The sequence below is a fragment of the Dipodomys spectabilis genome, unplaced genomic scaffold (genome assembly GCF_019054845.1).
Source record: "Dipodomys spectabilis isolate Male_0828 unplaced genomic scaffold, ASM1905484v1 ptg000107l, whole genome shotgun sequence".
Classification (NCBI taxonomy): Eukaryota; Metazoa; Chordata; class Mammalia; order Rodentia; family Heteromyidae; genus Dipodomys; species Dipodomys spectabilis.
In genome coordinates, this window is record NW_024870784.1 from 4,896,747 (window position 1) to 4,916,695 (window position 19,949).

The window sequence follows — 19,949 nt, forward strand, 5'->3', positions numbered from 1 at the left end:
TAAAGACTGGGTCCGAAGTCATTGACGACAGTTTCACAATGGGCAACCCTCCTGGGACGGGTCAGGAGGGCAACTTCAGTGTTGGGTTACCTGTGGCTAGCAAGAATCAGCTTCAATGCCGCCACTGGTGTGTACTTGATGTGTAGACAAACATTTCAAGAAACACTTGCTTATGCATAAATACGGGCAAATATGGGAGAGGCTAACTAATGAGCAAATGCTTTTTACAGACTTGGTCCGCGTGGCATCTTACGCAGGGCAAGTCTAAGAGCGTGAGCGAGTGCAGGGCTGGCTGCAGAGGTGTTTGTGACTCATGGGTAAGACCTCCAGGTAGAGGCAATACCTGTCAGACAGGTTAGATGTGTTGCTAGGTCAGTGCACCCACACAGCACTTCCTGGAGGGAACACGCACCAGAGCAAAACCAGTGTTTGACTAACCAGGAAGTAAAAAGAGAAAGAGGATGAGATCCAGGCTCCACTCACACTTCAAGGGCTTGCCTCCAATCACCCAAGCACCTTCCAAGGGCTCCACCCCCCAAAGGCGTTTACCACCTGAGTGAGTGCTGCCCCAGCGCCAAACCTTTATTTAAAGACATGGACTGTTGAGGGGTGCGCAGTAATCAACCAGTGCCCTTCTGTGCCTGGGCCCTTCGCTTCTAGCCAACCAGCACATCCACCAAGACCCAAGGCCATGGGTCTGCCAGAGCTTGGACTGGAAACTCCAAAACTACGAGGCAAACAGGCTTTACTCTTCCTGATTGGATTCTCTCAACATTTCACTATTGTGAGAGTAGATGTTATAGTGGTTTTTAGAATGTTTCTGAGCTCTGAAGGCAGGTGTGCTTTGTCAGTGTATTTAATTCTGCTCACCCTCAAGCAAGATGAACCCAGAAAATGTCTTTAATTGCCCTTTTTACTACTGGGCCCTCCATTGAGAACAGCTCTGTTTTGAGCACTGTGCTTGTTTTATCTGTTTATATTGTGGGGGGGGATACTGATTTCTATCTGTAACATCATAAAATGATTCTATCATAAACTTTTACGTTTGAAACTATCTTCAGCTACCAGGGGCTGAAGAAAATGAGCTTGATTTTTCTGGCTTTGAGAAATCCACAAACAGGCTATCTGGGGCTGGGAAGGTAGCTCACAAGGTTACTGGGATCTTAGTTCCTCTTTTCTTTCTCCTTTCTCTTTCTTAGCACCAGGGTGTTGCTTGCTTGTTAGGTGAAGTTGATGGATCCATTATCACCAATGGATTTGGAGCAAGGACAATAGGCAGAAAGAACATTTGAACCCAGCAATCTGAGCTCTCTCTCTCTGTCTCTCCACACACACACACACACACACACACACACACACACACACATTCACACACACTCTTTCTCTTTCTCTCTCTCTCTCTTTTCTCCTCTAGCTTCCACAAAGTAAGAAGAATCCTTACCCTGCTGCTCTTTTGTTCTGCCTCATCACAAACCCACAAAGAACAGCCCTCCTAGGCCTGAGATATTCCAGAAGCAGATGAACCCCTAAACCCTTCAATCCAATACGATCGGGATAGTGTGGCTGATGGCATCCCGAGGGCATCCAGAAAGTTGGCAAAGGTTTATTACTTACACGATGCGGCTTCATTGGAAGAGCAAGCCAAGCTCTAAGATGACCCCAACATAGCTTGAGAGATCAAGGGAAAGAGACTACCTTGGGGTGAGGGCAGGGGCTGTGTGGTTAAAACTTCAAAGCAGGGAGTCCTGGGCTTTCGTATTCGCTTTCCAGACTGGGAGCCAAGGAGGAGAAACGTTCGTCAGAAGTTCGTGTGTTGAAGTTTGGTTTATAGCCGGTGACACTGTTGGGAGCTGGTGGGAATTTTAGGAGGTAGGATTGTGGAGCCTGCCTTTGTGGAGTGTGCTTTGTCTTCAGGCTCTGTTTCTCTGTCTCCATCTCTCTCTCAGTCTGTCTGTCTGTCACCCTCTGTGTCTGTCCCTCCATCTCCATCACTGTATCTATTTGTCTCTGTCTGTCACTGCATCTTTCTGTCTCTCTAGTGCTGTCTCTATCTCTCTGCTTCCCAGCCTCTCCCACCACCGTATTTGCTTCCAAAATATTGTTCATCACTCAGAAACATCTGAGCCAAAACAGGTCTTTCCACCTTTATTCCCCCCCCTGCTGTGTTTTGTTACAGCAACCAAAAAGTGGCTGATACAGACTTTTACAGAGCTGCGTAAGATTCTTCAGCTAGTACCGCCTGGATGACTGGGCGTTGTCCCATTGGAAGATGGTAGTACAAGAATTGAGGATGGCGGTGAACCAAGTAGCAGCAGATTAAAAAAAGACAAACCAAAACCCAACATCCTGTCCCTCTTGGGCTCTTCAATTGGGAATGAAAAGGGTCTTGGCTTTCCATTCAAGCCAATGGTGCTCAAATACTTCACTTATTTTCGTCGCTAACCAGGCTGAGCAAACCTCTGGTGAAGCACCGGGAGCAATGGGAAACTGAGAAGGGAGCGAGGACCCACCTCAGGCCACAACAGGACACGGAGCCCGCGCTCACTCATCACTACACGCGTGTAAATACAGACGTGTACACGCTGGTTAATACAGACATTCTAAGGCCTGAAATCATAATGTGCTGCCTTATGTTAATTGCAAAGCAAAGCAAAGCAAACACACAATTAAATAAAACCATGGAAGCAGCCAAATCCTGGCTTCCAGGCTGGGGCTGTAATGTGTTAAGCCCTAGGAGGAATGGCATCCGGAAGATTATTCATAAGGGGAAGAATTTTCCTCCGTGGAAAGGACATAAGGGAGACAAAAGTCAGAATAATTCGATAAAAGTTTTCCAACACAGGACAGCCAAGGGCTTGGTGTGGAAAAGCATGCTTATAGGGGAAAAAATGTCTCTTCTGATCCTCTATATCCCTCTTACCTTGCTCTGAAATCATTTCTTTCTTTATTAAATTAATTGGTTTGTTTTCCTTTTATTTGTATTGTCTTTAAGTAGTTGTACTCAGGGTTTGAATTCACGTCAGTTTTGAGTGCAATGCACCTTGCTCAGTGCCACTCTGTCGTCCTTCCTCCTATCACTAATGATCCTGACATTGAACCAAGTCACTCTAGAGGGGCTGTAAGATCTCACTGACAGGTGTGCAAATACAGCAAGCAGTAACTGTGTAGGCTGCTGCTGCTTCTGCATGGAGAATAGCATTGTCCCTTTGGGCCTTTGGAGCTGCTATTGGCCTGTTCTTCTTGGGGGAAACACGACCCCTCCATGGGGAAGCAGCCCTATGGGCTGTTGTGAGCTTTGCTTTGCTTTTATTATTTTATCTTTGTACCGACACTGGGGCTTGAACTCAGGGCCTCATGCTCTTGCTAAGCTTTTTCGCTCAAGGCTAGCAAGTGTTTTACCACTTGAGCCATGGCTCAACTTCAGGTTTTAGGTGGTTAATTAGAGATGAGAGTCTCATGGACTTCTCTGCCCAGGCTGGCTTCACACTGTGATCCTCAGATCTCAGCCTCCTGAATAGCCAGGACTACAGGCTGAGCCACTGGTACAGTACCTACCTTAGTTCTCCGCTGATAGTACGCTGGATATTTCTGGAGTCAAATTCACGCTTATCTCAGAGGATTCAATCAGAAATCCCTCTTATCTGAACTTTCCCAGCTTTTAGCTCTCATTAAGTGGTTATCTGATCGACCTGGAATCACAGAGCTACCAAGCTGGAAAGAATCAAGAACTCAGATTCCAAGAAATCTTGTCTCTTTACGTACTACCCATTGAAGGATTCCACAGTAGAGAAGTGGAGCTTACCAAATCTGAAAAATCTCTTCTGGGGTACTTTAACTCCCCTCCCCCATTCCTTCTAAGAGCTTTAAAAATTCTTTCCATTAAAGCTGGAAAGATAGAAAAGGTACTGACTTCCACCACATTCTTAGTACTCTATAAAAGCTAAATAAAAATAATCATTAAAAAATGGACAAGGCATCACATAGAAATGAGATGTATCCGAAGGCTAGTGAACAAGCCGACAGTGTGAGAAAAGTTAAGCCACTACCCTTATCTTAAAATTTTAAAATGTGGGTTTCAAAGGGCATAGGCTACTACTCCAGCTATCCTGGTAAAGGAAGTCTGGAGCCTTGTCTGGGCTGTGTGTGTGTGTGTGTGTGTGTGTGTGTGTGTGTGTGTGTGTGTGTGTGACCGCCCAGCAGTGGAAAAAGGACTTGTCTGCTGTGAATTTATCATTTGATGCAGATGCTTGGCTTGTGTCCTGATCTTGTCAGCAATGTTGACATTGAAAAAAAAAATTGGGACAAGAATCTTGGGTTATTTATGATTTCTTATGAGGTGTAAATTTGCATAAATGAGAATTCTTAAGACTGCAGTCTCTTCAAGAGCTTCTAGTTTGTGAGTGAGGATGTGCTCCTTCTTTCTCCTGGTCGTACATTCCACTTGTCCTTCCTTTCTTTCTCTCTTTTTTTTTTTGTTGGTCATGGCTTGAACTCTGGGCCTGGGCACTGTCCCTCAGCTCTTCAGTTCAAGGCGAGCACTCTACCACTTGAGCCACAGCGCCACTTCCCGTTTTCTGAGTGGTTTGTTGGAGATAAGAGTCTCTCGGACTTTCCTGCCCAGGCTGGCTTTGAACCGCGATCCTCAGATCTCACCCTGCTGAGTAGCTAGGATGACAGGCGTGAGCCGCGTCGCCTGGCCCCGCTTGTGCCTTCCTCTCTCTCTGCTTTGTTTCTCTGAGCGCCCTAGGCTTTTATCACAGTTTCCTTACCCCTGCCTTTACCCAATTTTTGAACTAGGCACCAAGAATGTCCACTTCCCGGTGGCATTTCAGATGGCTCATCCTCTTTTGACCTGCAGAGGACTCAAAGTCCACAGAGGAGCCAAACAAGGAGGAATGTGCAGAGTGCCTCAAGCCGGCTCCCCTCCCGCCCAGGGTCTAACCTCTGCACTTGGATGTCCCCTGCGGGGTTGGAAATGGTTAAAAAGTATCTAGGAACCCTGGAAAAGCAAAAGTGGTTGTGGCAACAGGTTAGACATTAGCAAGGAAGTTTGTCTTGAACTCCAGTTTTCATGCGTGGTCTGGGCTGCGGTGTAATTCTACACTCCTTGTCTGTTTTCCTTTCTGAGGTGGATGGAAAGTTGTTCTCCAACTGCATCTGTGTTGCTGGATATCCCTTATGCTACAGGAAAGCCATTCCCGCTTCCAAAACAATTCTAATTTTTATGGAGTCTAACTTAAAACAGAGATGTTCCTTTTCTTATGGGTAAACTTCTTGAGATGCTCTATTACATGGTCTTATACTTCTTTTTGTTTTTGAGTAAATAACACTTGCTCACACATTGCTTTCCAAGTTGACTTCTCCTCAAAAATATTTTTAAAAATTTTAAGAAATTAATTTTGCTGCTGAACATTATACTTGGGTGTTTGATCTATAAACTTCCAGCTTCTAGAAATAGCTTCTTCTGTAAATGAGTTCCATAGACAACAGGTGGTACCAGCTGTAAGCTTTCTGCGTGTAGTAAAAATCACACATGTGTATTACTATTGCTATTGAGTTTAATGAACCTGCCCAAATAAGGGGCATTGATTTCAATGGTTGACAGATTCTCTGTGATTTACCAGAATTTATGGGTATGCAGATACAATTTTTTTTCAAGTGCCCAGGAGAGAGAACATCATGGAACATATTGTACCTTATTGTAAAATAAAAATAGCCTTGGACGGCCCCTGGAATGTGTTCTAGCAGCATAATCAGTTCTTTACTGTGGTTTTCCTGCCAGTCAGGGAGCCCTGCCTCACAGAGAGCGAGTGCCAAGTGTCTGGTTTGAGCTTTGGTAAGACATGTTTTTCTTGCTGAGAATGTTCAGGTTTGCAGTTTGCCCAAGTGCAGAGTACCCAGTCACCTTCCCGTGTGTGTGTGTGCGTGTGCGTGTGTGTTCGTGCATGCACGTATGTGTGTATGTACATGCATGTGTATGTGTACGTGTGTATGTGTACGTGTGTGTGTGTGTGTGTGTGTGTGTGTGTGTGTGTATTACAAATGTCTCAGCGAAGGCTGGGATATTGGAGCTCAAAATCCAGGTAGACAGAGTGGCCCCCAGTCCCTGCCTTCCAGTCTGTTGATAAATGTGGAGAGGAACTTCCATCTATGTAAATCAACGTGCATCCTCTGCTCACCACAGCCAATTTGCTAGTCTTAAATGAAGTGTTAAAGAACTGCCCAGAGAAATCCGGGCAGCGACGGACTGTTGGGGCGATGCGGGCTTTCCATGCCCTGAAAGTTAGACTGCTTTTCAGTGCAAATATTTTCAAGATTGACTCGCTGTCTTACATCTCTTTGTTTATGTGGCATCCAGACTTGGTGTGTGATTTGGAGCTTTCTTTTCTCTAGACCAGACTATCTCAAGGCGCCATCACCCTGTGGATTTTGTGTGCCATCCCAAGTCTCTGTCATCCCTAGCCCATGTGCTCCCTGGTCATTTTGGCTTCATATGATCCTATCATAAGGCTTCAATGGAAAAGTTAACATTTTCTTTCCTAGATATGACCCACACAGAAAAGCAATCAAAGAAGTAGAGATACGAGCCATGTGCTTCTCAAAGCCATTTGTGGTTAGTCCTAAATGCATACCTTCCTCATGGCTGCTTCTGAGGTACTGATTTAGCCAGGCTGACAATGATCTGACATTACCTATGAACCAGAATTTCACAGGGAGCAGAGTATGTCCTGACCTTCTCTCCCCATACCCCAACCCCTAGCCCTCCCTCCAGACACACATGTACTCCACCCTTGAACACCACACCAACCAAGCACCTATGGGCAAAGAGTTTGAAGAGAGAGATTTACCCACCGAAGGCTTCCTCTGTGTCTGCTTGGCTTACTCCTCCATTCGCACAAATGTCCGATGGCTGTCTCAAAGGCAGCACCTCTCCAGCTAGCTCCATTGCCTTCTGCTCTACTTTTACTCAGCACTTACCCTTGTCAGGCAAACTGTACATTTAAGTCAACTCTACTTGGCCAACGGTCTTCTCTGTTTACTGCCATTTTCATAAACACGGGAAAGAGTGCCAGCCCATAATAGACGTTTAATTAAAGCTTCACGGATAATAAGTAAGCAAAATTGTTATCATGAGGATCATTTCTGAATGGTGCGGTGAACTGGAAGAAATAACTTGTAGGAACCCAGTCTCTTGCCTTTCTACCTGGACAAAGTCACTTCATTGGGAGGGCTGTTCCAAGGAGTATATGTGATACTCTTTGATCTACTAGACCAAGAGTTGGCAAACATTTTTTTTTAATCTGTAAAAGGCCAGATAGCAAATATTTTCTGCTTTGAAACAATATATTCTCTGCCATAACCATAGGGATTGGCCATTTTAGCAGGAAGGTAACCAGAAGAAAAAGGGGCAGGGGAGAAGGCAGTAAAAAGAAAATTCAATGTACATTCTAGAAAATGAGGAAGAGTGCTGGAAGGGGTTGGGTAGGGAGTGGGTAGGAGAGGGATGGGCGAGAGTGATTTTAGGGGTGACACTGATAGAGATGCATTGTATTCCTAAACTACTTTGTTGAATAGAAACTCCTTTGTACAACTAGTTAAAGGTAATCAAGGCTATTTTGTAATAAAACTATGAGAATGAGTGAGTGTGGGGGCAAAAGGCTGCACTTGACCTAGTTTGATGGCCACGCTACTGGATTAGCATCATAAAATAGCCATTTCCTAAGAATGGACAGTGGGTTCCTCGCATAGAGACTTGTTAAGTAATTTTCCTTCAGCTCTAGATTTGATAAACCCTGACTCCAGAATGCCCCAAGGCGCTGTTTTCTTTCTTCCTTTTTTGTTTCCTCCTGCCTTTTCCTTTAAAAAAATAGTACCTCATCTTGGTGACCATCTTGTTTACTCAAACTAAGCCCAGACAAAGCTTCCACTAAGCTCTTTGTGGCTAAACTGGTTTCCCACCCGCGAGATTCTGGAAAAGCAAGGAAGAACGGAACCAGATTAGATGTGTTTTGAGGAGGGATCAATGCGTAATGGAAACCAGATTGTACCTCCTTCACTAACCCGGGCCTCAGAGCAAGTGACCCTTGCATACAAGTTGGGACAAAGGGTGGACTTTGGTTCCCTGACTGAGACTCCAAAATGATCGAGAGAGCGGGAGTCCACATTCCAGGCTTGGCAGGAAACCCCAAGCTTCACAGGACCTAAGGATGGGAGACAAAGTGCCTTTCCTCCACTGATTATTACCAAACCATCTTCCACAAGGACGAAGCTTTCATTTTCACACCCATACTGCCTTGCCTCTTGCCTGTGTGTCTCTAGACCCTAGTCTCCAACTGCTCCCACCCCCTCCCCCAGGTATAAACCAATCCTAGCAATTTCAAAAAGATCAGTATCTCTGGTTCTATCCTAGTTCTCAGGAGTAAATAAGGACTCATCTTCCTCTGAGCCCTAAAAAAAGGCCCCTGGGGCAGGAGCAAGGACTACTAATGAGACCGGGCTGGACAGACTTGTTGTGAGCTTATTTTGTTGGACAGATGCTACCAGGAGGTCCTCTGGACTAAGAATAATCTTTTTTCTTCCCTAATGAGGGGAACTCTAAGTGACTGGGCTGTGGGTTGGAGGCAGATAAAGGATTTGCACACATCCTGAGGTGGGTGGCCGCAGGGGCATTTTTGGTCTAAGATGCTCTTTACGGGGGGCTGACTCAGCTGTGACGCGCAGGGAACAGGCACACCCAGCTCCAGAGCCCTGGGAGGTCTCTCAGGACAGGCCACCACAGGAGCCGTGGACCTCAGGAAGTCTGAGAGGAGGCGCGGGCGTCAGACACCCGTATTCGAATCCAACTTCACCTCATCCTGGTTCTCTGCCCAAAGCTCTCTCCAGAACCTACCGTCCTCATTCTAAAGCCTGGCTTTGAATAAGCCATCTCAGGATCTTAAAAGGAAATTCATGTCCAGCCCCTACATAGGACCAATGCAAGTTTTCATTATTAATTGTATTTTTACTCAATTATTACATCTTTTGAGTTGATGATTACAAAAAAGAATCTCCCAGTGAGTCTAATGTATAGTTGGGGTTGCTGATCACTGCTGAAATGCTCTATCACGATGCAGAAAAGACTCCTAGAAAGAAATTAAGTCCTCAGCTTCCTTCCCCATATCCCTACTCTTATACCTCCTCGCCCACAAAGTTCCTCAGAAGGCTTTACCTGACACTAAGCTATGAAATCACCTCATACATGATCTCATGAATATCAAGAGGGACGAAAAAGGAAATCAAAGAGGAAACTTCCTAGGGTGTGTGTTTCTTGTTTGTCATTCCAATTTTTCCCATGGTATTTGCAGTCCCAGGAGCAGCTGACCATGAGGATGTGTGTGTGCATGGGTGCTGTACACAGTAGGGATTCCTTATGTCAACTGTGAAGGATGATCAAGATTTGAATCTCTGCTCCTCATCTCACTGACTGTTGAACCTTGAGCAATGCGACTTAATGTAATACATAATTATCTTGTCTATAAAGTGAAAAGAGTACTATCTAGGTTACAAACCTTGATCTGTTAAAATGATCTAATAGAATACATGAATAATTTAATAATGAAACCAGATGATGCATGAAACACTTAAGTCAAATTGTTCCCTCCCAGGAATCCTTCAGCAATGGTAGTTACAATGGGGACATCAGTGAATTGTGTTCCCATCACAGTGTGGACGGGGGACCCAGAGTCTTAAGTTCCATGCAGTGTTAACTCACTAGGGTTTTTGATATGGCTGCGATCCACCAGATCTAGGAGCATTGGTGACTGTGGCCATATAGTGAAAATTAACTTTATCAAGAATCTGTTTGAGGAATGCAGGCCACCTTTGACTTCTTTTGAGTTCCTTGCAGCTCATGGAAGGCAATGTTGTATTTTTTGCTTGCTGCTAGGCTCAAGAAATGAGCTATATAAGCTGGAGGGACAATTTTTAAAAAGTCTCAGTTAAGATAAATATGCAGCTTATCAATGTCTCCAATGCTTAATTTTAATAAAGAAGTAAGAAAGAGAAAATATTTTTAAAAATCAAGAAAAATTGCAACAGAGTGTTTATAAAGTAAATTACATTTTGTGTTGTCCTAATTAACCACCATAACACTGTAGTCTGGCTGTCAGTCTAGTTTATGTGTATGGAGGGGAGCTCTATATACAGATGTGTGTGATGTGTATTTTCTGTTTATGTATGGAACTAGTAATATCAGATCCACTCTATACACTTAACATCTGACTTGCTGTTCACAGTAGAATCAATACATGTGTGAGAACTCAACTTGAGCTGAGCCCTTCTGATAGGTGATATTTAATCTTGAAAGTGACCCTCAGCTACAACTTTAAGAGAAAGGTAAAGCCAGATAATAACACTAGAAAATAAGGGTGGATGAATGTGGGTATAAAGAGATGGATGGATGATAGATTGACAGATGGATGATAGATTTATAGATGGTTGATAGATATTAGATAGTAAACAGATGATAGATAGATGATGGATAGATAGACAGATAGATGCCTTAATACAGAAGTTAAAATGATCTTTGCTCCCACACACTTATCTCCCGTGGCCACTGATGAAGCTGCCCTTATGATGGAAGGTTGTGCTACTGCTATCATTTTTAGTTCATCTTGTCCGGATACCTTGTTTACCCATGCTTCCTATAAGCACACACATGGTCCCACATGTATAGAAGGAACAAATCTTTCTACTATCTACCAGGCCCCACTGCACCCCATTCCATTTACCTACTGCCCTCTCAGAAAGAAATTCAACACCCAGAAGCCACTAGAAAGTGCTGCGCTGACGCAGGCTGCTCTCTTTAACTAAAATTCCATCTTGAGGACTCAGTGAACTGTCAAATGCCATTGCTTCACAATGTAAGCTCTGTTGGCTCTGTGAAAGTGAGTGCGCACCACCATAGTGGAGGTTCTCAGCTGCTTCTCTAGGAAGAGCATACGGATCAGAAGGAATGCAAACAGCAGGTTCCGTCCTCTCCTAATCTGTGCACCCCTCACAAATCTCCTCTCCTTGTCTGTGCGCCCCACACACAGCAGCACCTCAGCCCAGTCTGGTGATTGACTCATTGTTGGGCGAGGGCAATCATTCGGCCAGTAAATGAAGACCAAAGGGGCTCCTCTGAGCAGCATCAGATGTATTTTAGGTTCATTAACCACATTTGCTTGCTGGGAATACACATGTCTGAAAAAGTGAAGAAATAATCCCTAACTAAGCGGTACAAATCCTACAGGTCATCACCACAATGCCAGACACTCCAGGAAAAATGAGCACAATGAAATTCATTTTTTTCTAGGAACAAGCTTATGAAATTCTATTCATTCAAGAAATCAGAACTATTTAGCTACTCAAGTGTTCCACATAAAGGAGGAGGAGGAGGAGGAGGAAGAGGAGGAAGCAAGGAAGCAAGGAAGGAAGGAATAGAAGAGGAGGAAGGAATAGGAGAGGAGGAAAGAAGAGGAAGAGAAAGTTAGAAAATCACCAGGCCTTGCCTGCCATCTGGGGTGAAACAGAGGTCTCCCAGGAAAGCAAGTCTAAGCTCTTTAGCAAGCTCAGGAGCTTCATGGGTTTCTGTTCAAGGACTGGCAATGACCCACAGGCTTGAAATTGTACTTGAATTGTACTCCTTCCGTGTACAGTTCAAACACAGAGGCAAGCATGAGAACTGAGGTGATTGGTCAGGCATTTATGCATGGACACGGCTGATAGGAGTTTGGGTAAAAGAAAACGAACAACCTGCCGTGGCAGTGTCTGAGCCTCCTGGACCACAGAGCTCCACTCCCAATGCCCTCTGACAGAAGCTGGATGGCACCAGGTAATTCTTCCCACCTTCATCCAGCTAGCATAAAAGCCTAGCAGCTAAGTTGACTGCCACCAAACACCAAACTCAATCCATCTCAGAGAAGCCAATTAAATGGCCTATCGCACAATGAAGCAGCAGCAGCTCTTGAACTTGAACTCATGATTATGAGATTAGACCTATATTTCCCCTCTCCCCCATTAGATGTTCCTCCTTGCCAGGAAGAAACAACAAGACAATTCAGCAGCTGGAGGCAAGCGTTATATCCTAAGATCAATTTTCTGTTGGTCTCTAGCCTGTGAAATGAGAGTAGATGAGTGAGATCAGATTTGTCATTGAGCAATCCAGAAACCGCACGGGAGCTAGGCGCATTCTCTGTAGGATGGTAGGAATTATTTACTGTCTAATGCAAGTCACAGCACCAGGCCTTCGAAGATGCTGCAGCTGGCTATGAAGTGAGTTAGTTCTCAGTGATCAGTAGAAATTCTCCAGAAATTGAAGAAGAAGTCAAAACTCAACTCTCACTGAGAGTTAGGGTAACCACAATGGTGATCAAAGCCGACAGGACAGAATGAATAACAGAGACCAAGAATATCCTCCAGTACACCACCGAGAGCAAATACATGGCATGAACAAGCCCACAGGGGTGCTGCTTAGTGGGAGAGTTGAATAATAATATTAATAATATCTAGCTGCTCTATTTCCAGTCTGAACAAATGGTATCAACACTAAGGAAGCTGATGGTGGTGTGACTTTGGTTTTGACACCTGGTAGGATTCTTTCATCATTCTCTAGAAACTTCTCATACTTAATGTTGGATTAGCAGTTTAAAAACTGCTTTTGGGGGCTGGGAAGGTGGCTCAGTGGTAGAGCGCTTGCCTTGCATGCATGAGGCCCTGGGTTCGATTCCTCAGCACCACATAAGCAAAAAGAAAAAAGCCGGAAGTGGCGCTGTGGCTCAAGTGGTAGAGCGCTAGCCTTGAGCTGAAGAGCTGAGGGACAGTGCCCAGGCCCAGAGTTCAGGCCCCACGACCGGACCCAAAACAAAACAAAACAAAACAAAACACCTGCTTTTGGAAGTGATGCAGTGGCTCAAAGTGGTAGAGGCTCGCCTTGAGCTGAAGAGCTGAGGGACAGTTCCCAGCCCAGAGTTCCAGGCTCATGACCAACAGCAACCTAAAAAAAAAATAAGCTCCTCTACACCAGTTGTTGGTGGCTCACAGGCTCAGCCTCTTCTCACTCTTGTAATCCTAGCTACTCATGAGGTTGAGATCTGAGATCACGATTGAAAGCCAGCTCTGGCAGAAAAGTCCATGAGACTCTAATCTCCAATAAACTACTCAGAAAAAGCCAGAAGTGGCTCTGTGGCTCAAGTGGTAGAGCACTAGCCTAGAAGACAGAGAGGCTCAAGGGCAGTGCACAAGCTCTCAGTTCAAGCCCCAGGACCAGCAGAAAAGAAAAAAAAGCCCTTCTATGAGATATTTGTTTTTTAATTATTATTTAATTTAAATTATTATTTATTATATTTGTTATAATTTATTATTATTATTATAAAATATTATTTAATTTAAATTATTTTTAAATTATTATTAATTTCAGTTATTAACTTTATTTCCTTAAATGCTACTGGTTTCACTTGGTAGTCCTGGCCATGGAAGTCTGTTGTGTGTGTATTTTAAATTTTTACTTCAGTCTCAATAACATCAACTCTTACTAACATGAACTCTCCTGAAGGTAAGAACACAGAAAGGATGCAGAGGAGGTGTTCTTCATTCTCTTTGTTCTTCTCTCATGGTCTCCACACATACACTTGATGCTAGGAGTGAGATGAAAGACCAATATGACACAGTATCTTTTCTTTCAAGTCCAGTGTTTAGTTTACCATGTGCTTTTGTTGATTAGCAGCCACCCTCAGCCAAGAAAGCGAAGGAGCAGGCAGGCAGGGCCCACAGCTGAGACGCTGGGACTGTGACACCCTCTGCCTGCTCTGTTTCTCCTCGAGTGTGAAGTCTTGGGGAATTTATGGCAACTCCACTGAGATCTTTCACTTGTCATCATTTAGCCAATTTGTATTGCTCACTTTTTCCATAATAACTAGAATATTTGGCAATAGATGCAATTTTGCAATGGGAAAGCTTCCAAAGTAAAAAAGTGGACTTGTTTACTCCATTCTCCTGCTAATAATAAATACTTCAAATGTGTTCTGGGACTTCTGGGCATTCTTGCCTGCGTGCTGCATAGAAATCAGGATCCCAGTGCAGAAACGAATGCACAACCAATGTCATTCTCTGTGTGGTTATTCAAGGTAGGAAACTACATACATTCATAGGAGAGCATTCAGGGTTAATGAAGGCTGCAATGTGGTAAGATCTCTAAATGCTAAGATAATAATAAGGCTCAAACAATATACCTGGCGTGTGACAGACTCTTTTTGAGCCAGGAACTGAGTTTGGAGGATAGAGGCAGGAAATGGCAGAGGTAAGGCCTGCAGGGAGGAGCTCTGGGTCGGGTGTGTGTGTGTGTCCAGGTGATGGAAGATAGCAACTCCTGTGGACATCCACTGACACCATCAGACCCCAGCCCAGTGTGTGGTTTGTCACTACCGAGGGGCCAAACACAAGAATATGAACAAGACAGAGAACGTAGCATGAGTCACCACTTTTGTCTTGAAGTAACTCAGGTGATAATGACCATGGCTATCATATCCTATTTAAAATCTTGTAGCAATGGCTGTATGGAGCACACTGAACTTGACTTACTGGGTAGACTCAGGGCCCCTGACATGAGATCTCACCACCTGCCTGGTTGCTGCTGAGTTGAGCCACAGTAGTGCAGAGGTGAGTTAACCTGTGGTCAGATCAGGGCTTCTGAGGAAGGCGCGTGGCTCAGGTTGTGTGGCAGGCATGTCGTGCTGATTTCATCTTGCAATTCACAGTGACAAAATTATCCCGCACCTATCTTTTAAGAGAACTACCTCACAACAAGACTTCGCTTCGTGAAAGCATGTTGAAAGGAAACCAGAACCAAAATACCTGTATTGAACCCATGGTGTAATGTTGTGCAGACAATAGTGAAAGCAATGCCGTCCAGCCAGCGAGCCGGCCAGGTGTGTAACTCAGCTGCACCGCAGCCACATTGCCAGCAGACCCTGCGGACCACTAAGCGACTCCAGGGAGGCCTAGAGGAAGGGGGCAGCCTCCGCGCAGACACAGCACGCTTCATAACACGATCCCCATCAGATAAAGTCAGATGTTGCAGCCGCTCTGGCAAATGCCCACTTCCTGACAGCAAAGGACCATAGTGCAATAGCATTTTTGTCTTTGAATTCATTTTTTAACATGACACAGACTACAAAAATGGCAAGACCAGCAATTGTAATTTCTCTGAGATTAAGAGAGGCCCTATTTTTGCCTATTTTTTTTTTTTGTGGGGGAGGAGGGTGCCATCTAATCAAAGTAGCAAGGGAGAAAGACTAACAAAGCCTCACTGTTTCCTGCAAAGAGGGTTGGGGGAGGAGTTGAACCGTGCTATCATGGTGTTATAACGGAGTCATGATGTGAATCAATGGAGAGGCCAAGGCAGTCGCTCCTTCCACAGGAATCCGGGGGACAAGGGGAGAACTGGGACTCTGTAACCACAGACATGTTTCTTGTGATCCGTAACATCTCAGCTGCCATCTCCGCTGAGGCTAGGTTAGTGCTCCATTGCTAAGCCTTCTCACAGGTCAGAGCACAGGGCATTTTGAGTCATCACCTAATTAATCTTTAATTACCTGCTCCTGTCCTTTTGCCTGGAACACCCAGAACTCGTCTCTGTCTCCCGCTAGGCAATCGTGGAGGTTGAAGCCAATGATTCCCCGGTCTGGAACCCCAGCTTCACCCCGGCGACGCCCAGCTGCCCTTCGGGAAGCCTCTTGGGCTGCTTCTGTGCATGGCACGCATTCCATCACCTGGTGGTTGAGTAGTCGTCCATCTTTCTGCTCAGTGGTAAATTACCATAGCAGAAGACTATGCCGTCTCTATGCTAGCAAAGAGAAGACAGGGCGAAGGCATCCAATGTCCTTACTAATCAAACCAAATTGACATAATAGCCACAGAAAAGGATTTCTTTGGTTTTGAGTTGCATAATAAATTCTATGTATCTTAAAGAGCTTCGATCCCTGATTTGAGTTTGGTTGGGAGACTGCAGGAGTACAGGGAAGGGTAGTTGGGGAAAGAAGGCTACGATATGAACAGTACCAGCAGCAAGAGTCAGGAAAAAGCCCCAACAACCCCAGGGTGAGCGGTTGCAGGTGCCGCCGCTGGTGTGCCCGGCTCCCTAAGCCCCTCACGGATACTGCAATCATCCCGCCCAATGCATCTGTGCACTCTGTCCAGCAGCCTGCAGCCCTGACCCACCTTCATGACTCCTGGGAATCCTGGGAGTGGGTGGGAAATGGCGATCCTTCCTTCATCCCTTAGCCAGGGGCTGGCAGGAGCAGGGTCAGGAGAGGGCAGCTCCCTTGTTTTCCATGACGTGTTTTCAATTCAGAATCTTCCCTCCAGGGTCAGGCAGGGAGAGAACACTGGCCTTGGTCTGCAGGTGAATCCTGGCTCTACCCCTTCTCTGACTTCCTTTAACCTCCTTTGGGTTCCTTCCAGAAAAACACTGCATGGACAAATTTCATGTGCATCCTCAACTCAATGTCTGCCTCTAGGACTCTGACCCCAGGTAGAGATTTTAACTCTGTGGCCCCCTTGGACAGGAATGTCACGAAAAGGACCAGAGGCAAGAGAGCCCTTGCCTGTGGCTGTGGGACTTTGGAAAGGAAAGGATTGCGATAGGTGCACCGCGCTCTCCATCCCTTTCCTGCAGGTCCAGGCATCCCCAGACCTCTGGCAGAGACGATCCTATCGGGGGGCTGCCCAGGCTACTCATACCTGCAGGGGCCACTTTAAGCCTTTGGTGACATAGGTGGTTCCCAGGAGCCTTAAGAATCGATGTAGCCCTCCATGAATAGCTGTGTATCTTACTCAACTTACAATCTATTCAAGATATATATATATATATATATATATATAAAATGTTATATGAGTTATGTATAATATATAATGTATCTATATTCTTCTCATCATACTTCAAGGTTTTTTTTTAATGCCAAGATGAGAATTGGAAACACGACAGCATTTTATTTTCTTCTGAAAAAGTTTTCCTTGGGAAATAGGTCTTCTGAGGAAAGCTAGTGCTTATGCATTTTTCTTTTCAGTACTCAGATGTTCTCTGAGAACTTTAGATAAAAATCCAGATTCGATGCTCTATTCAATATTCAATATTCTATATTCTATTGGATATTTTTGTTTCAAATTTGGCCCATCGAAGTCATACTTTTAATTAACTGGGAAAAGAAAAGAGAGAGAAAGAAGGAAGACAGGGAGGGTGGGAGGGAGGAAGGAGGAGAGGAAGAAAGGAGGGAAGAGGTGAAGGAATGAGGGAAACAAGAAGGAAGGGAGGGAGGAAAAGAAGAGGATAAAAGAAGGAAGAAAAGGAGGGAGGATGGACAGAAGGAAGCAATAGTCTTTCATGTTTGTATTTTAAGCTTTCATCCACCATCTACAACTACAAAATTATTAGCTGAATTATTTCTTGTGAACCAGTATGGAAAATTCCAAGCTCTGCTCTTTAAAGCCATGCTATAAAGCATATTTTACTACCACATGGGATGGAGATTGAGTGACACAAGATAATTGTGAGGATTAAAAGATTTTCTATTTTCTTCAGCACCTCTAAGAAATTTCCAGAAATACTCAGACAGATTATTCAATGGTCAAATAACACAAAACAAAATCTGTCCTCTGCGACCGAAGCCTTGGAGATGATTATTGTCGAAGTTTCCAGCCCACCTGTCAACCCTCCTGGCCCACCTTTATAAGGCTTTCCTCCTTTGGTGCATTCTGTCAGATCGACAACCTTAAGATCTAATGGCTGATACGTTACCAAATGCTGGGGGCAGGGGGAGAGGAGGAGTAGGTAAACACCATCAAAATACTCTTTGAGCATTTAATTATTTTCGTTCACTCATATTACTCTGGAATCTTTTTTTCCCTTGCATCATCTTTGTGATGGTGTTGTGAATGAAAACGAGCCCTACTCCACAAGTCCTGCAAGAAATCAGACTCACCAGTGGGAACTGTGCTTATCATTCCAGTAGTGCTGGGTTTGATGCTCCAAGGGGTCTCTGCATGCATGTGTATGCCCTCAGTAGTCTATCGGACAAAAATGTACAAGGATGAGCAAGGCCTGGACTGAAGGAAGAGCTGCTCTGAACTTCAATTTGCCACTGCAGTTCTGTGACTTTGGGGGGAAAAACAAACTATCCTACCTGGCATCGTTTCTTTGCTTTTAAGTGACAACTAGCCAGGCCTGTATTTTGGTCTGAGCCTTGCCTTTACCATCTTTGAAAGAGCTCTGTACATGGAGAAAGAAAGAGTATTCAAATAATTGAGGCTCAGGTTGGATATACTCGGTAGCTATAAGAAGATAAGACTTAAAGCTCCATTGTAATAGTTCACATCCTCCCCTCACAATGTAATAAATACACCTGGAAAAATATGCATATATATATGTATGTATTTCCTTAGGGTTTATTGTGTGCCAGGGCACCAGCTCTCTCTGATGATGCTAGGTAGCCACCACAGATGTAGCAGATGCTATGGGGTGGGTGGTAAGGAACACCGAGGAGCAGGGTGAGGCTGGGACTCACTGGGAAGGCCCGAGACTGATCTGTGATAAGAAGTTGGGCACTGAATGACGGACCAGGCTCCTGTGTGGGACGTGCGCGTGTGCCACCGGCTCCTCCAGCTTTGCCTCTGGACTGGTGCGGGGCCTCTCATGGTTGGAAGCATCTGCAGAACGCCCCGCCTGCCTCTCAGGACTGAACAGGTCCCCTGGTCCTCTGTCACATGTGAGCCAGGAAAGCACAGGCTATGGATTGCCTCCCCCCACCCCAGGAAGCGCCTGGACTAGGAAGAACACACATGCGGGGGTCCAGGGAGACGCCACGCCCCACCTCATCTCCAGGCCCCCAGAGCATCACTGCCTCTTCTCATAAGAATACAGGCTCTCCAAGGGTTCTGGAGCCTAGAGTCTTACCACGGCCTGAGCTTCAGTTATCCGAAGACTCTATCTTAATGTAATCCCAGGGCTGATCCGACCCTGAGTTCACTCAATCCAGAAGAACACTGTTGGACTTTTATCTACCTGATCATTTTATGAGAGCAAACAAAGGCAATAGGAAAAAAATGGTTATAGCCATGAGAGGTAGGTGGGGCTTAAACCTAGAGTTCCCCTGGGTGCTATTTTACTAAGACATATTTGATCCACGTATGGGCTGCCCTACGTTCCCTGGCAGGCAGGACCTCTTGTTCATATTTATTTGAGGCAGACAGAGGGAAGGAAAGGGAGAAGGAGAGGTAAAGGAGGGCTGGTTATAAAAGATAATATATTTATTTATATACTTAAGGAAAATTGCAGCCTTGATAAGAGGGGCCCAAGTTTCTTCAGAGATTGGCTGGTGTTCTCTTAAAAGGGTGTTAGCTGGGTTTCTTTTTTTTTTGTTGTTTCATACAGGTGTCTGGCAAGGTTGGCACAGGGTGTCACAGGAATCTATTCTGTGCTGGTCTGCTGAGCTGTAGATTTCCTTACGACCTTTAAACACACGCTGGACTCCTTTCTCAGATTCATTCTCTCTCTCTCACTCTCTCTCTCTCTCTCTCTCCTTTCCTCCCTCCCTCCTCCGTCCGTCCGTCCCTCCCTCCTCCACCCAATCTCTCCCAATCTTTCTTTCTCTCTTTAGTTCCTTCAGGTAATTCCTACTCAAACTTGTTCCAACTTGTTTTTGACTGACAGTGAACAGCGAGAGAGAGTTTCTTCATTTGGAGGCAGCCTGAGCACCTATCTTTCCAAGACAACCTGCATGGGCTGATCTTTTCCTCCTGCCTCCAGCCAGGAGCCTGAACTCCTAGGTCCTCAAGGGTCCCTGCAGGTAAGAGGTGCCCGCTGCGTCCACATGGGGCCGTGCAGCATGCTGGAGATAGTCTGTCTTTTGAAAAACTTGACTTCTAAACGTAAGGAA

At 45.1% G+C, this 19,949-nt stretch overlaps 1 protein-coding gene across 1 annotated transcript in view; it reads left to right on the plus strand.

The window, feature by feature from the left end:
- Positions 1 to 19,597: 19,597 nt before the first annotated feature.
- Kcnj15 (potassium inwardly rectifying channel subfamily J member 15) overlaps positions 19,598 to 19,949 on the plus strand; it is a 42,344-nt gene continuing 41,992 nt past the window's right edge. Inside the window, exon 1 of the mRNA XM_042687203.1 lies at positions 19,598 to 19,859. The gene's annotated coding sequence lies outside the window, so the exon portion shown is untranslated. The remainder of the gene's footprint in view (positions 19,860 to 19,949) is intronic.